General features: G+C 49.9%; 1 protein-coding gene across 1 annotated transcript in view; it reads right to left on the bottom strand.

Annotated features, from left to right (window-relative positions):
- MYT1L (myelin transcription factor 1 like) overlaps window positions 1-11437 on the bottom strand; it is a 338636-nt gene extending 327199 nt beyond the window's left edge. Inside the window, exon 1 of the mRNA XM_079110560.1 lies at window positions 10891-11437. The gene's annotated coding sequence lies outside the window, so the exon portion shown is untranslated. The remainder of the gene's footprint in view (window positions 1-10890) is intronic.
- Window positions 11438-20418: the final 8981 nt, after the last annotated feature.

The raw sequence follows: 20418 nt of genomic DNA, 5'->3' as shown, positions 1-20418 counted from the left end.
AACCGCCCCGTCTGCATGCCAGCGTTGGCTGGTGGACCACAGGGCGCTGGGAGCAGCTTTCAGGGAGGGGGCTCAAAGCAGAATTCCTCCACCAAACCACCACCCAACAAAAACCAGCGGAGGGGCAGAAGAAGACCTGCTGCCCGCCTGGGGGCACAGTGCGGCCCTCGGGCCCCACCCTGAACCCCGATGCTTGACCTCCTTGCCCCTCCTAATGCTTGGCCTCAGCTGTGGGCTCTGGTCCCTCTGGGTCCCTGATCCACTCACGGACGCAGGTCTGACCTCACCCCTGCAGATGGCAAACGAAGAACCTAAGGTCTGAGTGACCAAGATGACGCAGGAAATCGGAGCAGGAGGTTCTGCAGGACAGTCATGCGGGCCCCCGCCCAACCCGTGTGCACGGAGCTGGTGCATCTAGACAAGGAAGGCCAAGCAGCCTGGGCCAGGCCTCCCCTCTGCCTCCCCTGGCAAACGCTCTCCAACCCTCTCAGTAAAGTGGGGAAGGGAAGGGAGGACCTGCGATGGGCAGCAGAGTCCATCTCAGCAGTACCTAAGCTGGACACTAGAGCTACCTTCCTTTGTAAGGGAAGCGGCAGAAGAACAGGGACAGTTCTCCATGCTGTGCCACTTCTGGGTGCCCTCGGTGGCACCATGTGTGTGGACCTTCGGTGTGGTACCAGCTTGGAGACAGGGCCAGTGTCCAGCCCCCTCTCTGACTAGGACTGGCTTTCAGAGATGGGCCCAGGAGCAAGTGGGGAAGCAGGAAGCCAGGCCAGCCTGCGAAGCCTGCACCTGGCCACCTGCGTGCAGGTTCGGAGGATGGTGCTGTGTGAAGGTCAGGAGGCAGACGTGTTTTACCAAAAGAGCTCGATGTTGGTCTGTGTTCACTGAACCCAACCAGCTCAGCAAAGGCATTCCGGAGCATCTAAAGTAGTGTGCCCTGCTCGCAGGGCACACCTGGGTGTGCACAGGCAGCTGGGGCTCCAAGTGCACTTCCTGCAGCTGCTGGGCTCTCCAGTGAGCACGTGGGTGTGCGAGGCCACGATGCTCCCTTGTGGGTGCTGCAGGCCTCACTGTGTGCAGCGACGTGGCCGCGGAAGCACCGTGGACTTCTGCGTGGCGCAGGAGGGCCAGTGAGCTGGGTGTGGAAGGGAAGCCGAGGAAAGAGGAATTGGTGGGAAACCCGGGTGCAGAATCACCTGGAGGGTCTCATGTCCATGCGCCGTCCAGCTCCAGCTCTACGGCCGCTTCTGACCCTTTCCTTGACCCCAAGAAACGGAATCGAATTCTCTGCTGCTCCTGTCCCACGGCCTCCCCAGCTTCAAGGCCCAGCGCTTGGAGGCCCACTGGTGTTCTCAGTCCTAGCTCCCTCTGTCGCACCCCCTGATGACCCTGCGTCCCAGCTCCCTGCCGTCTTACTTCACATCCTGGGGAGAAGGAGACAAGTCTGCGCTAGGCTTACTAAGGACAGGGGGACCCACCCTGTCAAGGACATTGCCCCCCAGGTGCAGGGGCTGGGAACTGGAAGGAGACAGAATGCTAAGAAATGGAGGCAAGGAGGCTCTGGTCCCAAACAGGCAGAGAGGATGGAGGGGAAGCAGGAAGAACAGCAGGCGGCAGTCACCATCCGCGTTGCCCTGGCTACGGGTGAGTCACCCAACAGAGGAGTGGCCGCCATGTGCAGAGACTGAATGAAGCAGAGGATGCGCAGATTGTGGCTGGCCCAGCCCAGGAGAGAAAGGAAAGATGGGAACTCGCAACGAAGCCAGAGCCGGAGAAAAGCAGGCGAGGAAAGCAATCGCGCCCCTTTCGGAACAGGCTCTGCGAGCTGTGAGCACCGTCATCCCCACAATGGCGTGGAAAGGTGGAGGGAGGCGTTCTGTGTCCCTGGCACAGTAAGGGCCCTTTTCTAAAGAGCAGCTGGTAAAACGGAGCACGCGGCTTTCTGTGGCCTCGCTTGACATAAAAACAAAACCAAAGGAGCCAACAGGCAGCAGGGCTCCCAGACCCCTAAGCCGTGCCCTCCCCAGGGACAGCCCTCCACTGCACTGGGAGCAGGTGGGTAGCAATGGTCCTGGGGTGCTGTCGGGACAGGGTTGAGGCTCAGAGGAGGTGACACCTGGCAAGGCTGAGCAAGGTCTGCAGGCAGATGACACCAGGGCCTTCAGAGTAAGGCTTCAGCGGGCACAATTTAGAGTTCCAAGTTAGCTCAAAACAACAGGTTTGTGAAAGTCGAATTGTGCTAGACCGAGGAAGCAGGGCCCCATCTTGTAGGGTCCACACAGAAAAGGGCCCTACCTGTACCACACAGGGGCAGTGGAAGGCAGAGGACGTGGGCACAGCACAGTGCAGGGGCATGGGGTGCTGCCATACTACTGCCTCAGTCCTACCCTGAGACCTAAGTAAGACATGTGATTGACAGTTTTACTCTTGGAGACACTGTTCTGAAAGTCACATTTAAGTTTGGTCTTATTATGGAGCAGGGAGCTACTGCTAATTTGAAAGCCATTTTGAAACCTGAAGAGAGTGACTTGCTTAACTTCCTACAAAGTCTGTCAGCAATGCTGGAGCCCATTACTCTGTTACACAACCTGTCACAAATGGCCTGTCTTGACGTCATGCCTCTGAAGAAGAAGAGTCCCTCCTGTGACATAGAGATTCCTGGAGCAAAGGAAAAGTATAAATCTCCACTATTTCCTTAAATACCTTAACTGGTTTAGGGAGACTTTAATGATCTAAAGAATCATTTTATGAGCACCACCAGATTGAAGAAGTCTTTAATCTTTTCTGTTAACTGTCCAGAGAGACAGTATACCTCTAGGCTGCTGTGTGTTGACTAAGAAGTGACATGAAGTTTTGGAAACTCTTGTGCACAGGTGATGGGCATGTTCACGATTGATGATCGCAACCACAGGGAGTCCCAGGAAGTTCTCCAGGGCCTCCGCCGACACCCAGGAAAGCTGCAGCTCCTCCGCTCTCCAGCCGCATGAGGCTGCTGTTCCTACTGGGAAGGGGCTCTGGCACAGCCTAGTCTCATTCATTTCCTGATGTGGCACATACACAGCTTAGAATCGTGTGACAGATAGTATGAGTGTGTGTCACTCAACTGCACCGAGCTTCTGACCTTCCTAAAGAGGGACTCACAACACCCTGCTCTAAATCAGCATTGAAAAGTAGCCACACTGTGTGTCTTGATATTTAACTGGGTGTGTTAGCTATTTCTAAACCAGTGAACGCTTTTTCTTCTGAATACCAGAAGGAGGGAGAAGTCCTGTGGTCTCACCTTTCCTCCCCCCTTCTCCTCCCGCACAGGTACGGGGTCAGGTCTCCTTGCTCTACCGTCCCATCTCCTGCAGCAGGAGAAGCACTTCCACCCCACAGAGAGGTCCTGCATGCAGCGCCTTGAGCTTCTGAAAAGTGGATTGTTTCATTACACTAAACATGAATTTTTAAAAAGCTTCACTTTTGAAACTTGACACTAACAATTGTGCACATTTTGTGGGTGCCACATCTAGATACCTGGTGGGTGTGCGTATCTGACTCTGAAATCACGCATGCTTCCTTCTTGGGGGCACCTGATGCTTCCCTGCAGGATTCTCAATGCTGGGTGCTGCCCTCCAGGCTCCAGGCGCCCTGCCGAGCGGTGTGCGGTTCTCCTTCCTCTGTGCGCGGCCCCTCCCCCATGCTCTGCGTATGCTTCCGGGAACCTCCTTGCTAACGGGACCTGGGAAGAAGCTGTGGCCTAGTCAAGAAGCCTGGGCTTCGGGAGCGAAGAGAGGCCTGTCCAGCTCCGCCACGGCGTTCTTCTCTCTCTCATCCCCACCCGGCTCCACTGTGGGTCTCGGGTCCTCCTTTCCTGCTGGGATGTTGTGTGGACAATGTCCAGGCCCACTCCAGCTGAAGATGGTGCACAGCCTACCCTGGTGAGGCTGACTGTTTATTTGTACCCACAGGTTTTGTCTGGCACTGTGGGTGCTTCCTCGGGCTATGAGAATTGGGACATGGATTGTGAAGCAGATTTTAGCTGCTGGAAAGGGGTCCTCCTTAACCTGGGTACACCCTAAAAGCTGCATCTCGAAGAGCAAGGGTCGTCATAAAGACAGGGGCCGTGCTTCAGGTTCCAGGGCAAGACCTGCTAGTCGCACGGCCTGTTTGCCCACAGGCCAGGTGAGAAGGTCCACAGCCAGGAGACCGTGGAGCAGGGATCACGGAGCCACAGGGCAAGTGCACGTTTGGCACCACCATCCTGAGTTGCCGTAGGGACACTTGCTTGGGGAAAAGTAACACCATGGCCACAAACAGAAGTTAAGAGAGGAAAGAACTTCAGAGAAAGCAAATTCTCAGGCACAGATCTGAGTTCCCGGAGGAAGCGCGGGTGGTCCCTCGATCTCAGACTCTGAGTAGACCCCGCTGTCCAGCCGCAGCGCTGCTCTGAGCCCCAGCTCACTGGCCTGGGAGTGTCTCCCACATGCCTCTGCTCAGGGTGTCAAGCCCGAGGCTGCACAACAGCGCTGCAGAGCCGCCCCTGTGTGGTCACGGCCTGCAGGCCATGGCCCGGAAGGCCCTGGGATAGGGTGCTGTGCTGCCCCGCTCCTCCGCAAGGAGCCCGACCGGGAGGAAGCTGCTTCCCAGCCAGACCTTCACAGGGGCCCTGCGTCACTGCTAGGTCGACTACGGATGGGAAGTCTCACTTGGAAAATAAGAAGCACAGAAAAAATAAAACTGAAAAGATGACTAAGTGTAACACATGGTGAGAGTGTCCTCTGAAGCCTGTGGGCAGCAGGTCTCTGGGCCATGTGGCATCAGTACCCTGAAACATTCCTCAGAACGTGCAGTGCACAGGCCTGAAGGCAGGTGGACCTGGGCCAGGCTGCCCGGGGGCCTAGGGCCAGCACCATCAGCCCTGGCGTCTTCACTAGTTAGATCTTAATCATCCCCCCAACTCCGCCCTCAGGTGAGCAGAGTCCAGGGGCAGGAGCAAATGGGGCCACTCACGAGGACCCAAAGGGCAGAGGCCAAGGTGGTGCCTGACCCAGCTGCGTCCGGCTCCAGGGAGGAGGGGAGAAGGCCCCTCAGGTGCCAGGAGCGCGCGGGCTTCATGGACTGTGTTCCGTGGCTGTTAATAGAGGCTGTCCCTCCAGTGCCTGCTACCCAATCAACAGCCCTCACACGTCGACGACACCTTTGAAGACAAGACTTAATCTCTATCCGCTGGATTTTGAAAATGCAAAGCAGGAAACATGAGGCGGATGGCTGTGCCCCTCCCCACATGTGTCCCCCCACTCAGGATCTGAAACGCGCACCACAGGCCGAGTGTGCTCTCTAACACTCAGAACCCACCGTATGGGAATCAGTGCCACACGTCAAAGAGGGGCCTGTGGTCTCAGGTTGACCGTCTCCTTCTCACTCTGACCCTTGTTCAGATCCTGTTCTGATCATTAACTGGAGCTAGAGGAACAGGTGGCCAGCCCATCTGTAAACAGGTGTGTCACCAAGTCCCTGGAGGACAGACACGACTCCTCTTGGCTTGCACTACGGTGTGCGTCTCTGGGGGAGAAGGATTGTTTTTGAGCTAACAAAATCCCAGTACCAGCATATTAGCTAAAAAACATTTGGGCAGGAAAACGACCTCCTTTCTTCTCAGTACTATGAAAAGAATTGCAAAAGATATTGGAAGATTCAGAATGCAAATTCAGTGGAAATTTTCATGCATTTAATTCAGAACCAAATGTGCAATGTTAGACAAAGGATAAGTGATAAATCAGACTGAAATTTATCTGAGCAAATTATTAAGATTTTTCCTGTTTTATTCAAGTAGCTAGTATCAACCAATATTTCTCTGACTTTATGTAATCTCAGAATTCCATTTTTAAGCAAAGACATGTGGCTTTTTGATGCCTGAGCTACTTAAACTTCCAGACTGTAAGAGAATATAAAATGCTAATTCCAACTTAACTTGTCTTTTACATGATTTAATGACAAAATTCTTAATTCTAAATAGGCAGGTATGTTCAGCCAGGTCTGACTCAATGGACATGTGGCAGGTTCTCTTTGGCAGGACCTAAGGTGCATGACTAGCTGCTAATTGGAATTCTCTTCTTCCTCCTTTCAGGAGCCTCTGCAGCCAATGGTGAGCAGACCATGGTCTGCTGCCCTTCGTCCCTCTGCCTGGGTGGAGGTGGGGAGACGGCCATGCCTCAGGTGTAGGCAGGGTGAGCACACACCACCCGGGGGCTTCCAGAAGGCTGGCCCTCAGTCAGCAACCCAGGGCTTACCCATGCTGTACCCAAAATGCTCTCTTGTTGATCTCTGTTAACAGCTTTGAAATTACAAAGCAGACACCTGACATTTACCAACATTCCTCCCTCAAAATAGTCTTCTGTTCACTGTCTCCTGCATTCTCAGGTGAGAGAAGATGTTTCAGGCCTAACTGTACTCAACAGAGGAACAGCTAACGTACATGTGGAAACCAGGGTGAAGGAAAACTAGCCCTCCAGAACCCTCACAAAGCCGAACACTTAGCTCTGGGTCATAAATAATGCAAAAACCCAACCCTGAATTTAATTAATAGAGAAATAGAGTTACACGGTGCTATGCAACTCAGTGCTAATTTTCAGAATGATCACCTGTATTCCTGAAATATGAATCATCCCAGAATGAAAAATCAAGGCTTGGCATACCCTTCTGAAGTCAGGAAAGTGACCTGATTTATTGCGAAGTATATTCAAGGACAAGTTACTCTGGAGGTGTTTGTAACTACCTTCCTCAGCGCCGTGGGTGTGTTGAGGTTCACAGGTATGGTGTGCGTGGGGCAAGAGTCTGCCCTGCTCAGCTCTGCTTATCTTGGCTCTGCACATAGCAGGGGCTCCATCTAGCATGTGGTGTGGATCATCTACTCGGTGGACAGTGGTGAGAAGGACCCACTTCCAGACCCGCATCCTTTGTCTTCAGCATTAACCTTGACAGATTTTCCTAAGAGAAGATGCTGAGAACCCCTGGGCTGTCCACCATTGCTGCTGACTCCAGCAGGCCTAGCACTGAACTCTTCTAAAATGCAGAATCTAATTAGCAAATTTGCAGGGAGGTTCAGAGGGAAGCAGAACAAAAGAGGAACCTGCTGCCCAGCAGCCAGTCGGGTGAGGATGTTTTTCCTGCCTTGAGCCCTGAGCAGGCTCCCTCGAGGTCCTATGAAAGCCCCAGAGCCTCTCCACCCCCAGCCTCAGGGCCTTGGTGTCTCTGGTCAGTCACTGGTGGCCATCAGTCTCTACTTTCTCCGAAACATTTGCTCTTGGGGAAGGGCTCAAACACCAAGAGGCAGGGACGGGATGAATCCATAACATGGTACTATTCACACCACATTAGCCTTAGGAACACTACAATTAGGCATAAAATTTTATTCCTGTGATAATATACTTGACGCCCTAAAAAAATCCAACCAGAAAGGGATTTCCCCTAGGAGGAGAGAGAAGAAGGCAAAACAAAACCTATTCCTCTGGAGGATAGGCAGCCTGCACTGTTACAGTCACCACCATCACTGCCTCCAGCCTACAGACCTGAGGTCAAAACCAGGTGCAAAGTCTGAAAACGCAAACAGCCTGTCGACCCCGAAAACCAGAGCCCAGAATCCCTGCAGTGATACACCTAGCTGCTCCACATCCAGGTTATCTGCAAAGGGCACGTGATGGGGTCATGGAGGGAGCCAGCAGGACTGTCTGCAGAAAAGGCTTGCGGGGAGGAGGCCACCTCCAGCTGCCGTGAGCACTCACGGCAGGACCATCCTCCCTGCTTAGTCCCCAGCCATTGCCCCTCTTCCCGGCAACTGGTGATGCGCAGCGCTTTCTACCACACAGACAAACAGCTGGAGGGATGCCAGAGGACCGTGCATTCGTGGTCGACCGTGCCCTTTTTAATCAACCTCCTAATTAAAAAACGCCATGCTGGCACGGGGATGAAGGGAGTAGGCCGGGAATATCTCACAGAATAGCACCCTCTAATCCTGGGTTGCTGGAAATCTGTGTTCCTACAGATGTTTATGAGTTTTCCTGGTGCAGAGATAGAATCAATTTGCTTGCGCCTGGCCCTCAAGACGTATTAAATTTATCCTGAAGGAAACTGGCTTCTGAAAAGCTCTTGCCCAGATGCATTAGGCAGGTGGGAGTTTCAGTGAACCAAAGGGCCCACTGGCAGATGCAGCATTGATTTCTGAAGGTTCACAATCTAGCAGACAGCTCCAGAGCAGACTCGATTTGATGGCTCTCTATGGGGTGCCCTGCAGACTCGATTATCTCCACCACCAGTCTGGCTAGCATTGTTTTGTGGCGACAGTGCTCTGTGTCTTCTGCACAGAAGCCGAAGGCAAAGGCCAGTGGAATGCCTGCACCAAGGAAGGGCGGTGGGGCCCAACGTAGCCCGGCCTCTGGGAGACGCCACTGCTTCCAGCCTCTGGCACTGAGGGGCAAGGCCGGCATGGGACCAGGTGAGATCATGGCCTGAAAGTGCCACTCAAAGCAGTATTGGAGCTGGGACTCCTGGAGTGGGCACCCTTGTCAATGTGTCAAGAAAGCCCCAATAAATTCCTAACCCCAGGGAGTCTGGTTTAGAGCCGGACATCCCTCACCCGAAAACCTCTCAGGCAAGTGTCCAATGTCCCTGAGGTGATTTTCTTTAAAGCCAATCGAGTGTGCTCTGCAAGCAGTGCGACTGCAGGAGACAGCAGCAGGGAGTAATACTGGGTCATGAAGTTCTCCAACTCCATGAAAGAGCACACGCATGTCCACAGCACACGCACCAACCCGATGGCCCGAAGTCCAAGCCTGCACACAACATCCCACACGGGCCTCTGGAAACACGGGCACACACTCACAAAACCACTGAGGGATGGACCGTGTGCTTCCAAGGGTGCAAAATACATCCAAGCAAATGTTAAAGGAACCAAGGCTGAGTAACATTTTGAAAGAGAAATGTTCGCATGTTTTCCATTTACAGTCGGTGGGAACCCCACCAAGACAAGAGCACCCAGCACGCATGGCCCAGAGCAGCCCCCACGGGGACCGCACATTCCCACACAGACCCACGCGCAGCAGCCAGGTCAGAACCCCTGATATTTGGATGATTATTTGGAATCTCATGGATGAATGAGACAATTTTGCTGTGGAAGCCTGTGTTCCTTCCAAAGTTGATATTCAGCCTAAAAGTGAAACTAAACAGAGAAACATTCCCTTAGAAGCCAGATCTCCAGGCTGGCACACTTCAGCACACTCCCAGCCCAGGACCTTTCATTGTCTTTCAGCACAAGCCCTCCGAGCTCCACCGACTAGCGAGAGCGCGTGGCATGGAGTAACTCTGCCAACCGGAAACTCAGGGCGTAATGTTGGCCCTAAAAACAACAGCAAGAAAGAGGCACTTCTGGGAGAGGCAGCCCGGCTCAGGAACCCCAGGGAGGGGGACACTGGGTGCCCCTGCTTTTGGGTGGGCATGTGGGGTTGAAGACAAGAGGCGAGTCTGCTGCCCCGAGAAAGTTATGGCCATCATGACACAGAAAGCAGTGCCTGACTCACATCAGGCTTGGCTCAACTCTAAAATGAAAGGTAGCAACAGAAAAATAAGCAGTACTTTTCTCAGGTAAGACTTTGTGAATCTGAGAACAATTTGGTATTTGTGACCTTTGAAACTCAGTGCTTTTTCCTTATTCTAGTTTACAGATTATTTAAAATGAAATAGAAAGCCAAACATTTGTGTGCATACATATGCATTGATATAAAAATAGAGAATCCACCTATTATGCAAAAAATACTGCTCAATGTAAATATTCAGAAACTTGCAATACAACCAGGAAAACGATCAAAGCCAAGTTCACAGCTTCCCTTGAGGGGTTAATATGTTTCCCAATGTCTGGGCTTGAGGTTTTGGGTTCATCGAAGGCATTTTTTCCTATTTGAAAAGGCATAGGTTTTTAAACAGAAGAAATTGCACCCCCTCCAAAAAAAAAAAAAAAAAGTTGTCTTTTTCTGTCAATATTCACTGTCATTGTCTAAAGCAAACCAACGCAGAGCAACGTTTTTAAAAAGAACTTAGAAATAAAAGCCAAGTGAAAGCACTAAATGATCTAAAACATTGAAAAAAACACAGTAAAAGATGATAATTTCTACTTGAGTTCCACCTTAAACACAGACGATATAATTAGGTCAGTTAAATGGAAACCTTGCCTTTTAAGGAGAATGGGGATTGCTAAGACGGGGAGAACTATTTACCAGTGGATCCCCTGATGAAAGTGGGTTTAACTGAATAGCAAGCACCCACACCGCAGCCCCACAGCCCCGGGATTATGTAAGAAAACCCGAGTCACTGCTGACAATAGGGTGCTGGGTCCAGCAGCTCCACTCCCTCTTCCCAACTCAGGACACTGATTTGCAAAAATGATCTCTGTTTTTCTGAAAAGCACTGAGAACACCAAAGGCTGAGATCATTTCTGTATTTGCTATCCATAGATTCTCCCATCAATAGAAACTTCAGCTCAATTTTCACAATCTCCAGTAAGTTACTATTTAGATGAGCTAAAACCTTCCAGCTAGGAAAAATATACACTAGTCAAAACTAATTAGTCTGTGCTTTCATTGAAATGTTTGCTAATTTTGCTGATCTCGATACACTGTTCCAGAAGATATTAATTAATCACGTTGAATAATGGCTGCTGCAAATTTCTGAAAACAATAATCTCTAAACAGTTAATTTTCACTTCAGACTTATGCACAGGAAGATGGACGGAGCGGCCACCCCATGCCACCAGCAGATGCCTGCCCTTTTGTTACTGACCATAAGGAGTTGAACTTTGCTCCACTTTGGGAAGCAGAGCCTTCGCTGTGGAGACAACAGGAGGAGAGACATATTTACCTGCAGGGGATATCAAAGAGAAACCTGAAGAACTGCACCACAAAGTGGTCCCAACCGCTCATCCTCGCCTGCAGTCCCACTGGGCACCTTCGGCCGAGCCATCTTCTGACGCGCCGTGGCCCCCACGGCCGCCACCCTGCCTTCCGTCGCAGGGACTCACCGGGAAGAGCTCCAACCTGCTCCAGGACTACAAACTCTCCCGATGCTTCTGAACGCCCACCGTTTGTTCCCATTCATCCAATCAACTTCCCAGTGCACAGCTTCTCTCCACCGGCGCAGACACAGGGCCGCTGCTCATCTGTATGCTAATTATTTTGCCACATGGACAAAAGTAATAATGCTTTCAGACAGGAAACTAACAGGCCTGAAGTCGGAGATGGAAATTAATAAGTTGACACCACTAAACGACGGGGGACGGGCATGCGTGCAGCGCTCTGCCTGGGGACCGGGGCAGCCTCCATTAGGAGGCGGCAGCCAGGCGGCCCCGGCTGCCAGTCCTGCCCGGGCTCTGTGCATCCAGCGCCCGTTCCCTGGGAGACCACCTCTCTGCTGCAGAACAAGAGGAGCACAGAGCTGACTTACCCTGTCTCAGGCTGCATCCTTTCAGCCACACAAACACATCCACTCCTACATCCTACCCGGGAGGAAACTCATCGCTCATCTAGGTATTTTTCAAGATATGGCTATGGATTAAACCAGTCATTTCTAACCTTCCTGTTTATGAAGCTTGCAACAGTCAGACAAGATTGGGATGTATGCTGTATGCTTCCTACATTGTACCCACAGGCCCCTAAATCTCTAGAGCAGAATGTGTATCATGTGCTGTGCTGTATTTAATGTAATAGACGAGAACGGTAAACACCAAAGCCAGGCTGCTACCAGCCACCAGCTAGGTAATACATCTAAAAATACCTCCCCTATCACTGATGCTATGGTAGATCTGTGCTGTGGCCAAAGAAACCTCACAGAAGTCAGCTGAACCTGGGTTGTTCTGAGCCACGCTGCATCAAAACAAAACAAAGTGGGTCTGAGGTCCCCCACCACTTCTTGGGCTGGGAGGAGGGGACTCAAGGGTTAACTCTAAGTGATTCTCAAAATCTCTTCTGGTTGCCAGCCTCACAATATTATTCTGTTTCAGTATGAACTCTTTTTTTAAAAAATCGTTTTCCTTTGAAACAGGAGACAGAACTCTTTCTCTAAGAAAGTTACAATGTTGTCAACCTTTTAGTATTGCTTAAAGAAAAAATACAAGAAAAAGTTTACTCCGAAAAGATAGAACCCAGGAAGATTTTGAAAATACAAAGAGGATGTAGATACATGACTTCCATTAGCATTTTTCCTCTCTTTAAGGAAAGCGCTGATTTTATAAATGGCTTCTCGAGCTGAGAAAGAATGTTTTGGTGTGGCGGCGCTGCCTCTGCGCTCCGCAAGCCGGCCCAGGCACCCTGGCCAGAGGGCCACCCGAGGGCTGAAGGCGACCTCAGCAGCTCCCCCTCCCCAGCCGCCTGGCGCACCCAGGCACACAGACTCGGTTAGCGACAACTCAGGCAGCACGCAGCCGCCGGCCAGGGCTGCCCGAGAGAGGGCCATTGTTGGCGATCTCTCCCAAACCATGCGGTTCCGGGACACACTGCGAGCCCACGGTGCTGCGGCGCGGGCAGTGTGGAAGCCGCGGTGCCCAGCACTTCAGAGAATGTCTGAAGCCAGCCAGGAGAGCTGGGGACCAGCACAGCCAGGCGGGCGAGCCTCGCACGCCACCCCTGAGAGAAGGAAAGCGGTACCTTTTCGCGGAAGAGTCGGGGCGCCCAGCCACACGCCCGCTCCGCGGTCTGCTCTCAGGGCGCAGCTCCCTGCCTGCCATGGACAGCCCACCGCACGTGCCGGGCGCAGTTGCCTCTATTTCCATCCATTCACCCCGCCCGCCAGGACTCCCCTCCGTCAGCTCGTCCACAGCCAGAGCCACAGGAGGGACTGACCGCGGCAGGCTTCCCCGGCGCGGTGCGACGGAGGCTCCCGCGGGGAGACTGACATGGAAGTCCTGAGTTGCCAAGAACACCCTCCTGGGTCTCAAGGGTGATTCCTCTGAAGACCGCGTCCGCCTGACAGGGGAACCAGGCTCACCGGTTGCTACAGGGGACAGTTCCCTTCCCAGCGAGCCCTGCCAGAAACCTCCGCAGTCTGGAAGCAGGGAAGGCTTTCAGGGAACACCCTGCACGTCCTCCACCTTCCCGGCACCACGGCCCTGGCTCTCCACTGGAACGTCCCCTCCCCCTCCCAACTTTCTGATAATCCCCACATGGGGAGCAGGGATTTCTTTTTCTTTTTTTTTCTTTCTCTCTCACTCTCTCTCTCCTTTTTTTTTTTTTTTTTTTTTTTTGAGGGAGATATATTGTAGGAAAAATTTCCTGATGGCACAGCCCAATATGGCTGTGTTGATCAGTATTTTTTCACATAATAAATAAGCCTTTATGCATTCTTTCTAGTTTTATAACACCTGGCTTACATTTTCTCTGCCATCTCTGACTACTTCTGCACATACCCTGGGGACTCATTACGATGTCAATGCTAAAAACAGTCTCATTGTGGAAACACGCATAGAAAAATCAGTGTACGCTTGAACAATGCAGGTGTGAAGGGGAGAGAGGCAGAGACAAACAGGGACAGAGTGAAGAGAGGACAGGAGACAGGAGGCAGGTGCAGAGAACAGGGACAGAGTGAAGAGAGGACAGGAGCTGGAGGCGGTGCAGAGGGTACACACAGTGCTGCAAACTGAGCCACCGCAGGCTGTAACCCAGGCTGACCGGACACACTGGGCTGCTGCCTCACAGTGCCGGATGTCAGGAGGACCGTACAACAGACCACTGACCAGTGAAGTACTCAGCACCACTTTTCACACAAGTTATGGCCATTAATAGGCAGTATTTTTAATATGCAGAATATGTCAGTTTAAAATGCCTTGCTTTTAATACCAGCCACTCATGCTATGTGGATCTGACTCCTGCCAGTGCCCGAAAACACACACAGTATTCTATTCTGCAACTTTGTGGCCCTTTTGTCTTCCGTCTGGAATAAACATGTGTCAAACGCAGGCGCAGTATTGCAGTATCATGGAACTGGTAGGGAGGGCTGAGTTTGGCAAAACACGTATTAGTCATTTTCAGTTTTTGTTCAAGTTTATCCTCTGTTACTTCCTTTCAAAGAAGGCTACACAATTTTTAAAAGTAAAATAAATAGTCAAGAAAAAGGCTCTTTAAACTTGAACATCAGGACATGCTGGTTGCCCTTGCAACCACAGCATGCCGGGCAATGGTTAGATTACAAGAGCACAGCACACATAGCATTCTCTCATCTGCCATTCAAGGTGTTCTGGGCAGAGTTCTGGTGAGAGTTTCCACCAAGGTAGACTCCCTGGCACAGGGAGGTGCATTGGAAAACCTGGTGACTGATTAGGAACTGTGACTCTGGACCAAGGGGGTCCCAGCTGAGCTCCTCCAACTGCAGGAGCATCGTGGCTTCCCTCACCCCAAGGTGGAGGCTTTATGTCAAATACTTCAACACAGGCAGAGCTTCAAGTTGCTATAAGTCAAAGATGGTGCCAATAAAATGCGTAACAAGTAAACAAAGTACTTCAGAGGTTATAATAAGTATTTTTAAAACAATCCTTCTCCAATTAGACAGGCTTATAGGTAGACTTGGAATGTCTAGTTTATACATATCACCTTAAAAATATCACTTACTGAACAAAATTATTTTGTAGAAGTAATTGAATTTTTAAAAATTGCATGTGTAAAGGCAGGTGAACAAATAATTAGACTATTAATTCAATATTTTGAATTTTAAGTACAATTTGAACAAATAGGAAATCTTTACAAAGCTTTGAAGTTGCAAAATAGCTTATGTTTTTACCCTAATCCCTGAAAGTTTACAGAAAACAGAGGGAAATGATCAGTGAAATGATTAGTTTACATGAATAAACAAAAGAGAAAAATTTTTTAAAAGAGTAAAAAAAAACAAGGAGTAAAAAATAAATAAATAAATTAGTATTAAAAGCATAACGAGAACAATGAAAGCGCTCTATTAAAAGACTTTCGTTCTCTGAAAGTGCCCACACATTCCAGAAATCATGTTTACACAGATATTAAGGATTTCTGCATGTCACTCACACGTGGCCACGGGTTACTGGCCCTCGACCATGGTCCCACTTTCTGACACAAATTTATGAAACTGGCATAACTGTGCTGCTGGGTGTGAGCTTCACTCCGGAGAAGTTGGGAGGTGAGTATCATGCATACTTCCTGTCTCACTGTCACACCAGAGAACCCTGCTCAGCTTTCAAAAATGAGATTTTATTAATATCTGCAAATGTTGGAATACATATTTTTATTTGGAAGGTAGTTTGCAATATTCTAACCCACAATTATAAACACACAAGTGATTGTCCAGGTTCATATCTTGATAATTTCGAAAGCAGAGTAAAATGTGTAGTAATGGCAGCTGGGAGGTCTTTACAAAATAACCATCTTCAAGTACAGGGATCTTTGCTGCCACCACCTTCAAAACAACCAGCTGTGGCCATAGGGCTGCTCCTGCTTCTGCCTCCACGGCAGGATCATTAAGGTGATGAAAGTGAGCCATTTCCACACTGCCTGGCAGCCCCCAGCCCTCCCTGCTGAAGGACTACTATCAGTGCGGACAGCTCCCGGTGCTGAAAGGGAGGCAAGGGCCTGCTCACAATGGCTGGCTCTGCCAGCCGCTGAGAAGTCACAGCAAAACGGAATGAGGTGGCGGTGCTGAGGCTGAATAGCAGCGTCTCAGAACAATGGCAGCCAGCTCCAAATCCCACTATAATCACATTAATGAGATTAATCAGTGAATTAGCAGCAGTCAAATGTCAGGAAGGCGAGGAAGAATCCAACCAAGATTGGTAATTAACTTTTTTTTTGTTGGGGGGTGGGAATCAACTGTGGAACCTCCTAGGCTTTTCAGAAGTTGACAGTTTTGTTTATGATCTTAGAACTATGAGTACAGATCTAAAGGCAAGGACACTATCCTTCTTATCGCAATATAGATCCAGGCACCACATTGCTGTTGCTTAGATACAGTCCTCTGAGAAACTCATGTCACTTTAAGTAACCTCCATAAACTATCTAAATTCTGTGGTTTTAAACTTTCTAGACGTGTAACTAACATGGAAAATGAATTTATTCTTGTTGAAATCAAGCTAAAGCATAAAAAATATGGCTGATTAAGGAAAGGAAGGGTTATATAACAAGGGCTACTGCTTCCAGTGGCTCTGTGGTGGTGTGGTAAGAGTTTCAGAAAGTGCAGTCAGGAAATGTGCTAGCATTGAGCATATCAGCAGGGGCCTATTGTCTCAGTGCAGAAGATGGAAGGCTGAGGTGCGACTTTAGGGAGACCTAGCCACCTGCGTGCTCCACTGGAAGTGACTGGATCACACGAGCGCCTTTAGGGCAAGAGAATAAAGCAAACTTCTTCTTTCTGGTAGATGTCACTAGCAGCGTTTATAATGCATAAGCAACACTTTGAATTCAAAGTTTCTGAGAGGTGAAAACTTATAGAAATGCAATGGTATTGTTTACAGAAAGAAATATTGTGCAAAACACTTTAATTGTTAAATAATCACATTTTTTCTACATGTAAGACACGCCTTTATCTATTGTTTGAAAAGCTACATGACTTTTATGAAGTTGAACAATTAGACCCTGCTATGCCTGAGAGGGTGGTGTTGGGCTGCTTTTGTCTGTGATGTTAATTTTGTTCAGTGAAAAATATAAACACTGGAACCAGAAAGCTCTTACATAAACTATTTCACCCAATTTAATAAATAACATGCTTGTTTACAGTTTACATAATTTTAGTAGTTTAAGAATGTGCCATGACTAAATTGCTGCTGATTTTAAAATCTGTGTTCTATATTCTCTATAGCTAACTCTCATATGAACATTAAATATTTATTTTCATTGCTTTATTCCAATCTATCTTGAAGCAGCTTAAACTTTTAGTTCATTTATGTAAGTGGCATTAAAAGACATTTTTTGTTAAGGTGAAATGCTGTTTCATTATTATGAACTTCAAACATGGAGATTATTGTTAAAAATCTTTATTTGAGTTTCTCAATTTCAAGAATATAAGTCAACTTCCTCTTTATAATCAGACAGAGAGAGCATGGAGAATGTCTAATACTTTAACAGCACTCAAGTAAAACTGTCTGCCTCATTTGTATGTAAAGTGATCCCATGAAGTCTGGGAAGTTTTGCTGTGGGATCCTCACACCATCCAGCGCTATGCACGCAGAGAGGTTTTGTTTTTGTTTTTGTTTTTGTTTTATAAACAGCATCATGCTTTAGACATGCAACCTAGCACCGTCTTGCGTTAAAGACAGACTCCTGTGGACCACAGACCTCCGGCTCAGGAACCTTTGAGCTACCAGCCTTGCCACAAAATAACTTTAAAAGGAGCGAACAATAGGGTTGCCACACAAGCCCCCGCAAGACAGCCCCACGGAGTCTGTCCACCAAGACCCGAGATCAACCTAACGAGCGTCACATACCTCACAACACGACCACACCGCTCGCCTGCAAATGACAGCCAGCTCAGAGCACACGGGGAGGAGGAAGCCTGTCCCCACGCTGGAGGACGAGGAGGAACCGCGTGCCCCCAGAGACAGAAGGGCTGCTTTGTCTTCAGCGAATTCTGATATCATAACCCACAGTCCAGGGAATAAAAACACGAAAGACACCCACCCACCGCGGGTGGAAGCCAGCGGCTCCTGGCGGACCGCAGGGGAGGCTTCTTCCTCTGCTCAGCGTGCAGTGGCTCAGGGAAAAAAAATGTCGCCCAGGCAGGGAGGACGGCTGCGGCAGGACGGCGGAGGCCTGAGGGACCCGCTCCCCGTCCCTGTCCCCGGCTTGGAGCCCCACTCACCCTCTCCCATGCTTGCTCCACACTTTTTTTTTTTCACTAGCTCCAAATCCCCGGCATATGACCTTCTGTTAAATAGATAAAAAAAAAAATTGCTTATCAGTCATGCAAATGAGGCTGAATTCATTTTCCACAACAGATGGCCTCATAGATAATGATGATGGAAGAGAGAAAATTGAATGTCTCTCACAAGGTGGCCATGGCAACCGAGAGCAGAATAATATCAATAATAAGCTCACTGCATAATAAGGTTGTCAGTCCTACAAATCAAAGTCTCCAGCTAAATCAGGTACACCACCCCAGCCAGTCACCAGGTAAATTACACACACACACACACACACACACACACACACGTATGTCTGTGTGCACGTGTGTGTGTGTGTGTGTGTGTGTGTGTGTGTGTGTACTTCACAGTGACCGTGAAGAAAACCAGAATCCCAGCCACTTGGTGGAAGTGCGTATGTGGTGGAGGGAGGGTGGCTGGAAAATGAAATGACAATGTGACTTTTTTCCTTCTCTTTCTCCTTCGTGATGGTTTCTGTACTGGAGTGGGTTTCATGAGGGATCTTCTAACTAGCCATATTGAAATTTGGAACGGGTGTGGGGAAGGCTTCTCTCCTCCGCCTCCTCCCCGCTCTGCTCTCTGATGTGCTGCGCTGCATGGATGTGAGAGCAGCTCGCCCGAGGCTTCCACCTTGGCTCCCAGGGGGACATCCTGCAAAATGAATCAGCAGCCGTCCTGAGCAGGCTGATTAAAATGAAAATGGCAAGACACACTTCTGGGCGGAACTGGGGCTCGGCTTTGCTGCCTGTCTGGCAAGCGTGCTCAATATAGCTCTTGCTGATAATGGCTTGCTGCCTTGCCTGTTTTTAAAAAGGTATCGCCCTTTTCCTCTAGCTGACTGGCATGTGCTGCACATGTGTGCCTGTGCATGTGGTGTGCCATGGGAAGGGCCGGACTGCTCCGTTCTCCCACTTTCCCAGTGCTCACACGCAGACTGCCTGACTCCATTGTTTCAGCACTGAGCTTACTTCTGTCCTTTGAGGAAGAGCGGCAGGGTGGTGAGCCTGGGTGAGGGTCGCCTACAGACCAGGATTCCATGTTCACACCCCAGGTACAATTCTTCCTAGCCAAATTCCAGGCAAAGACCTTGAGAGGACTCTGCTGCTGTGCTTCCTGGGATCACAGCTGGAAGTGCTGGAAGGCAGCTGGGGAGAAGCCTGTTTCTACTCCAGGCATTTGCAGCCAGACTGCATCTCTGTCACGGTATCACGCAGCACAAAGAACTGGGGTGATACAATGGTCCAGCAACATTCACTGAAAAGGTGTCGAGAGTAGATCTTCAGGCTTCCTTAGAATTCTCAGCACAGCTTTAAGATTCCCTCAACAACTATACTGCTAATGTCTATGTCAGATTTTTATTTTTAAGGCATTCTGAAAATTAGACCATTACAACTCTCATGAAAAGTGGCTTGAGTATGAAAGCAAGAATCTGTCAGAAATCTCTGTACTTTTCTTATACCTTTCATTCTGTTGTAAATCATCTTCAGATTCTGTCTGAACGCTCTCCTTTCGGTGACAGAAGCATGATTTTTGCATGGAGCTACTGCCTATCTAGCTGCTGGTTTGTCTCCTGTGACTCCTGCCTGAGTCGGGTTCCTCCTCCTGCCCTCCAGCCCTCCAGCCCTCCGCCGCGTGTGAATCAGAAATCAATACAGCTGCCCTAATGGAGACTCCACTCGGCTCACAGCGACGCAGCTGCCGCCTCCTCGCCCTCTCGCAGAACCGATGACGTCCCCGCAGCTTTTTCAGCTGATTGGGCACCGCATCGGATGTTCTGTGAAGCAAAGAATAGGAATCATTTACAGTCGGTGGGAAAAAAATGGGAGCATGTATTCTCCCGTGTCTACGACCCTGCTGCTCGGCTCCCGCGCTCCCAGCCACACCGGTGACGGACAGTTCTCCAGGTCGCGTGGTCACCGTGGAGGAAGGAGGACTCCAGAAATGACCGTAGGGTGGCGACTGCAGAACAATGGGGTGTGCTTCCATCTTGCGAAGGACAAAGCATTCCTCTAAGACACGTAAGCCGATAGATCCCCATGAAGGTGTGTGGGGCCAGGTGAGACAGACGCCCCACACGCTGCCTCAGGCTTAAGCATGGATGGCACTTTAGAATCTCCAAGTGCACTTTAAAAATAAAATCTACAAGTCATAAGGACACTCTCGAAGCCCACATGCCTGTAATCACCCTCTTTCAGGCCCCAGGAGTCTGCTTGGGTCTGTTAGCAATAGATTTGGCTTCCTCGTTAGTTTCCCTGGAGCTTATCTCCCACTAAGAAGGAAATCTCTGATACTAAGTAAGCCACGGTGTTCAAAATCACAGATGCATACATGTAAGTATCTTTCTCACACACGTGTGCATGTCTGTGAAAATACAGTGTCAGATAAGGGCCCTGCACACTTGTGTGGGCACACATGCGTGGGTGTGCAATGTGCTCCCACAGCTCTGGCCTCCCAGAGCGGTGGGGGACCTCAAAGGCTCCGCAGGCCACAGCCTCTGATGTTGTACCTCAGGGTGAGGTGTC

The sequence above is a fragment of the Sciurus vulgaris genome (assembly GCF_902686455.1).
Source record: "Sciurus vulgaris genome assembly, chromosome: 14".
In the NCBI taxonomy this organism is placed as follows: Eukaryota; Metazoa; Chordata; class Mammalia; order Rodentia; family Sciuridae; genus Sciurus; species Sciurus vulgaris.
The sequence above is the reverse complement of the archived record's forward strand: the minus strand, read 5'-3'. Positions and strand labels throughout refer to the sequence as shown.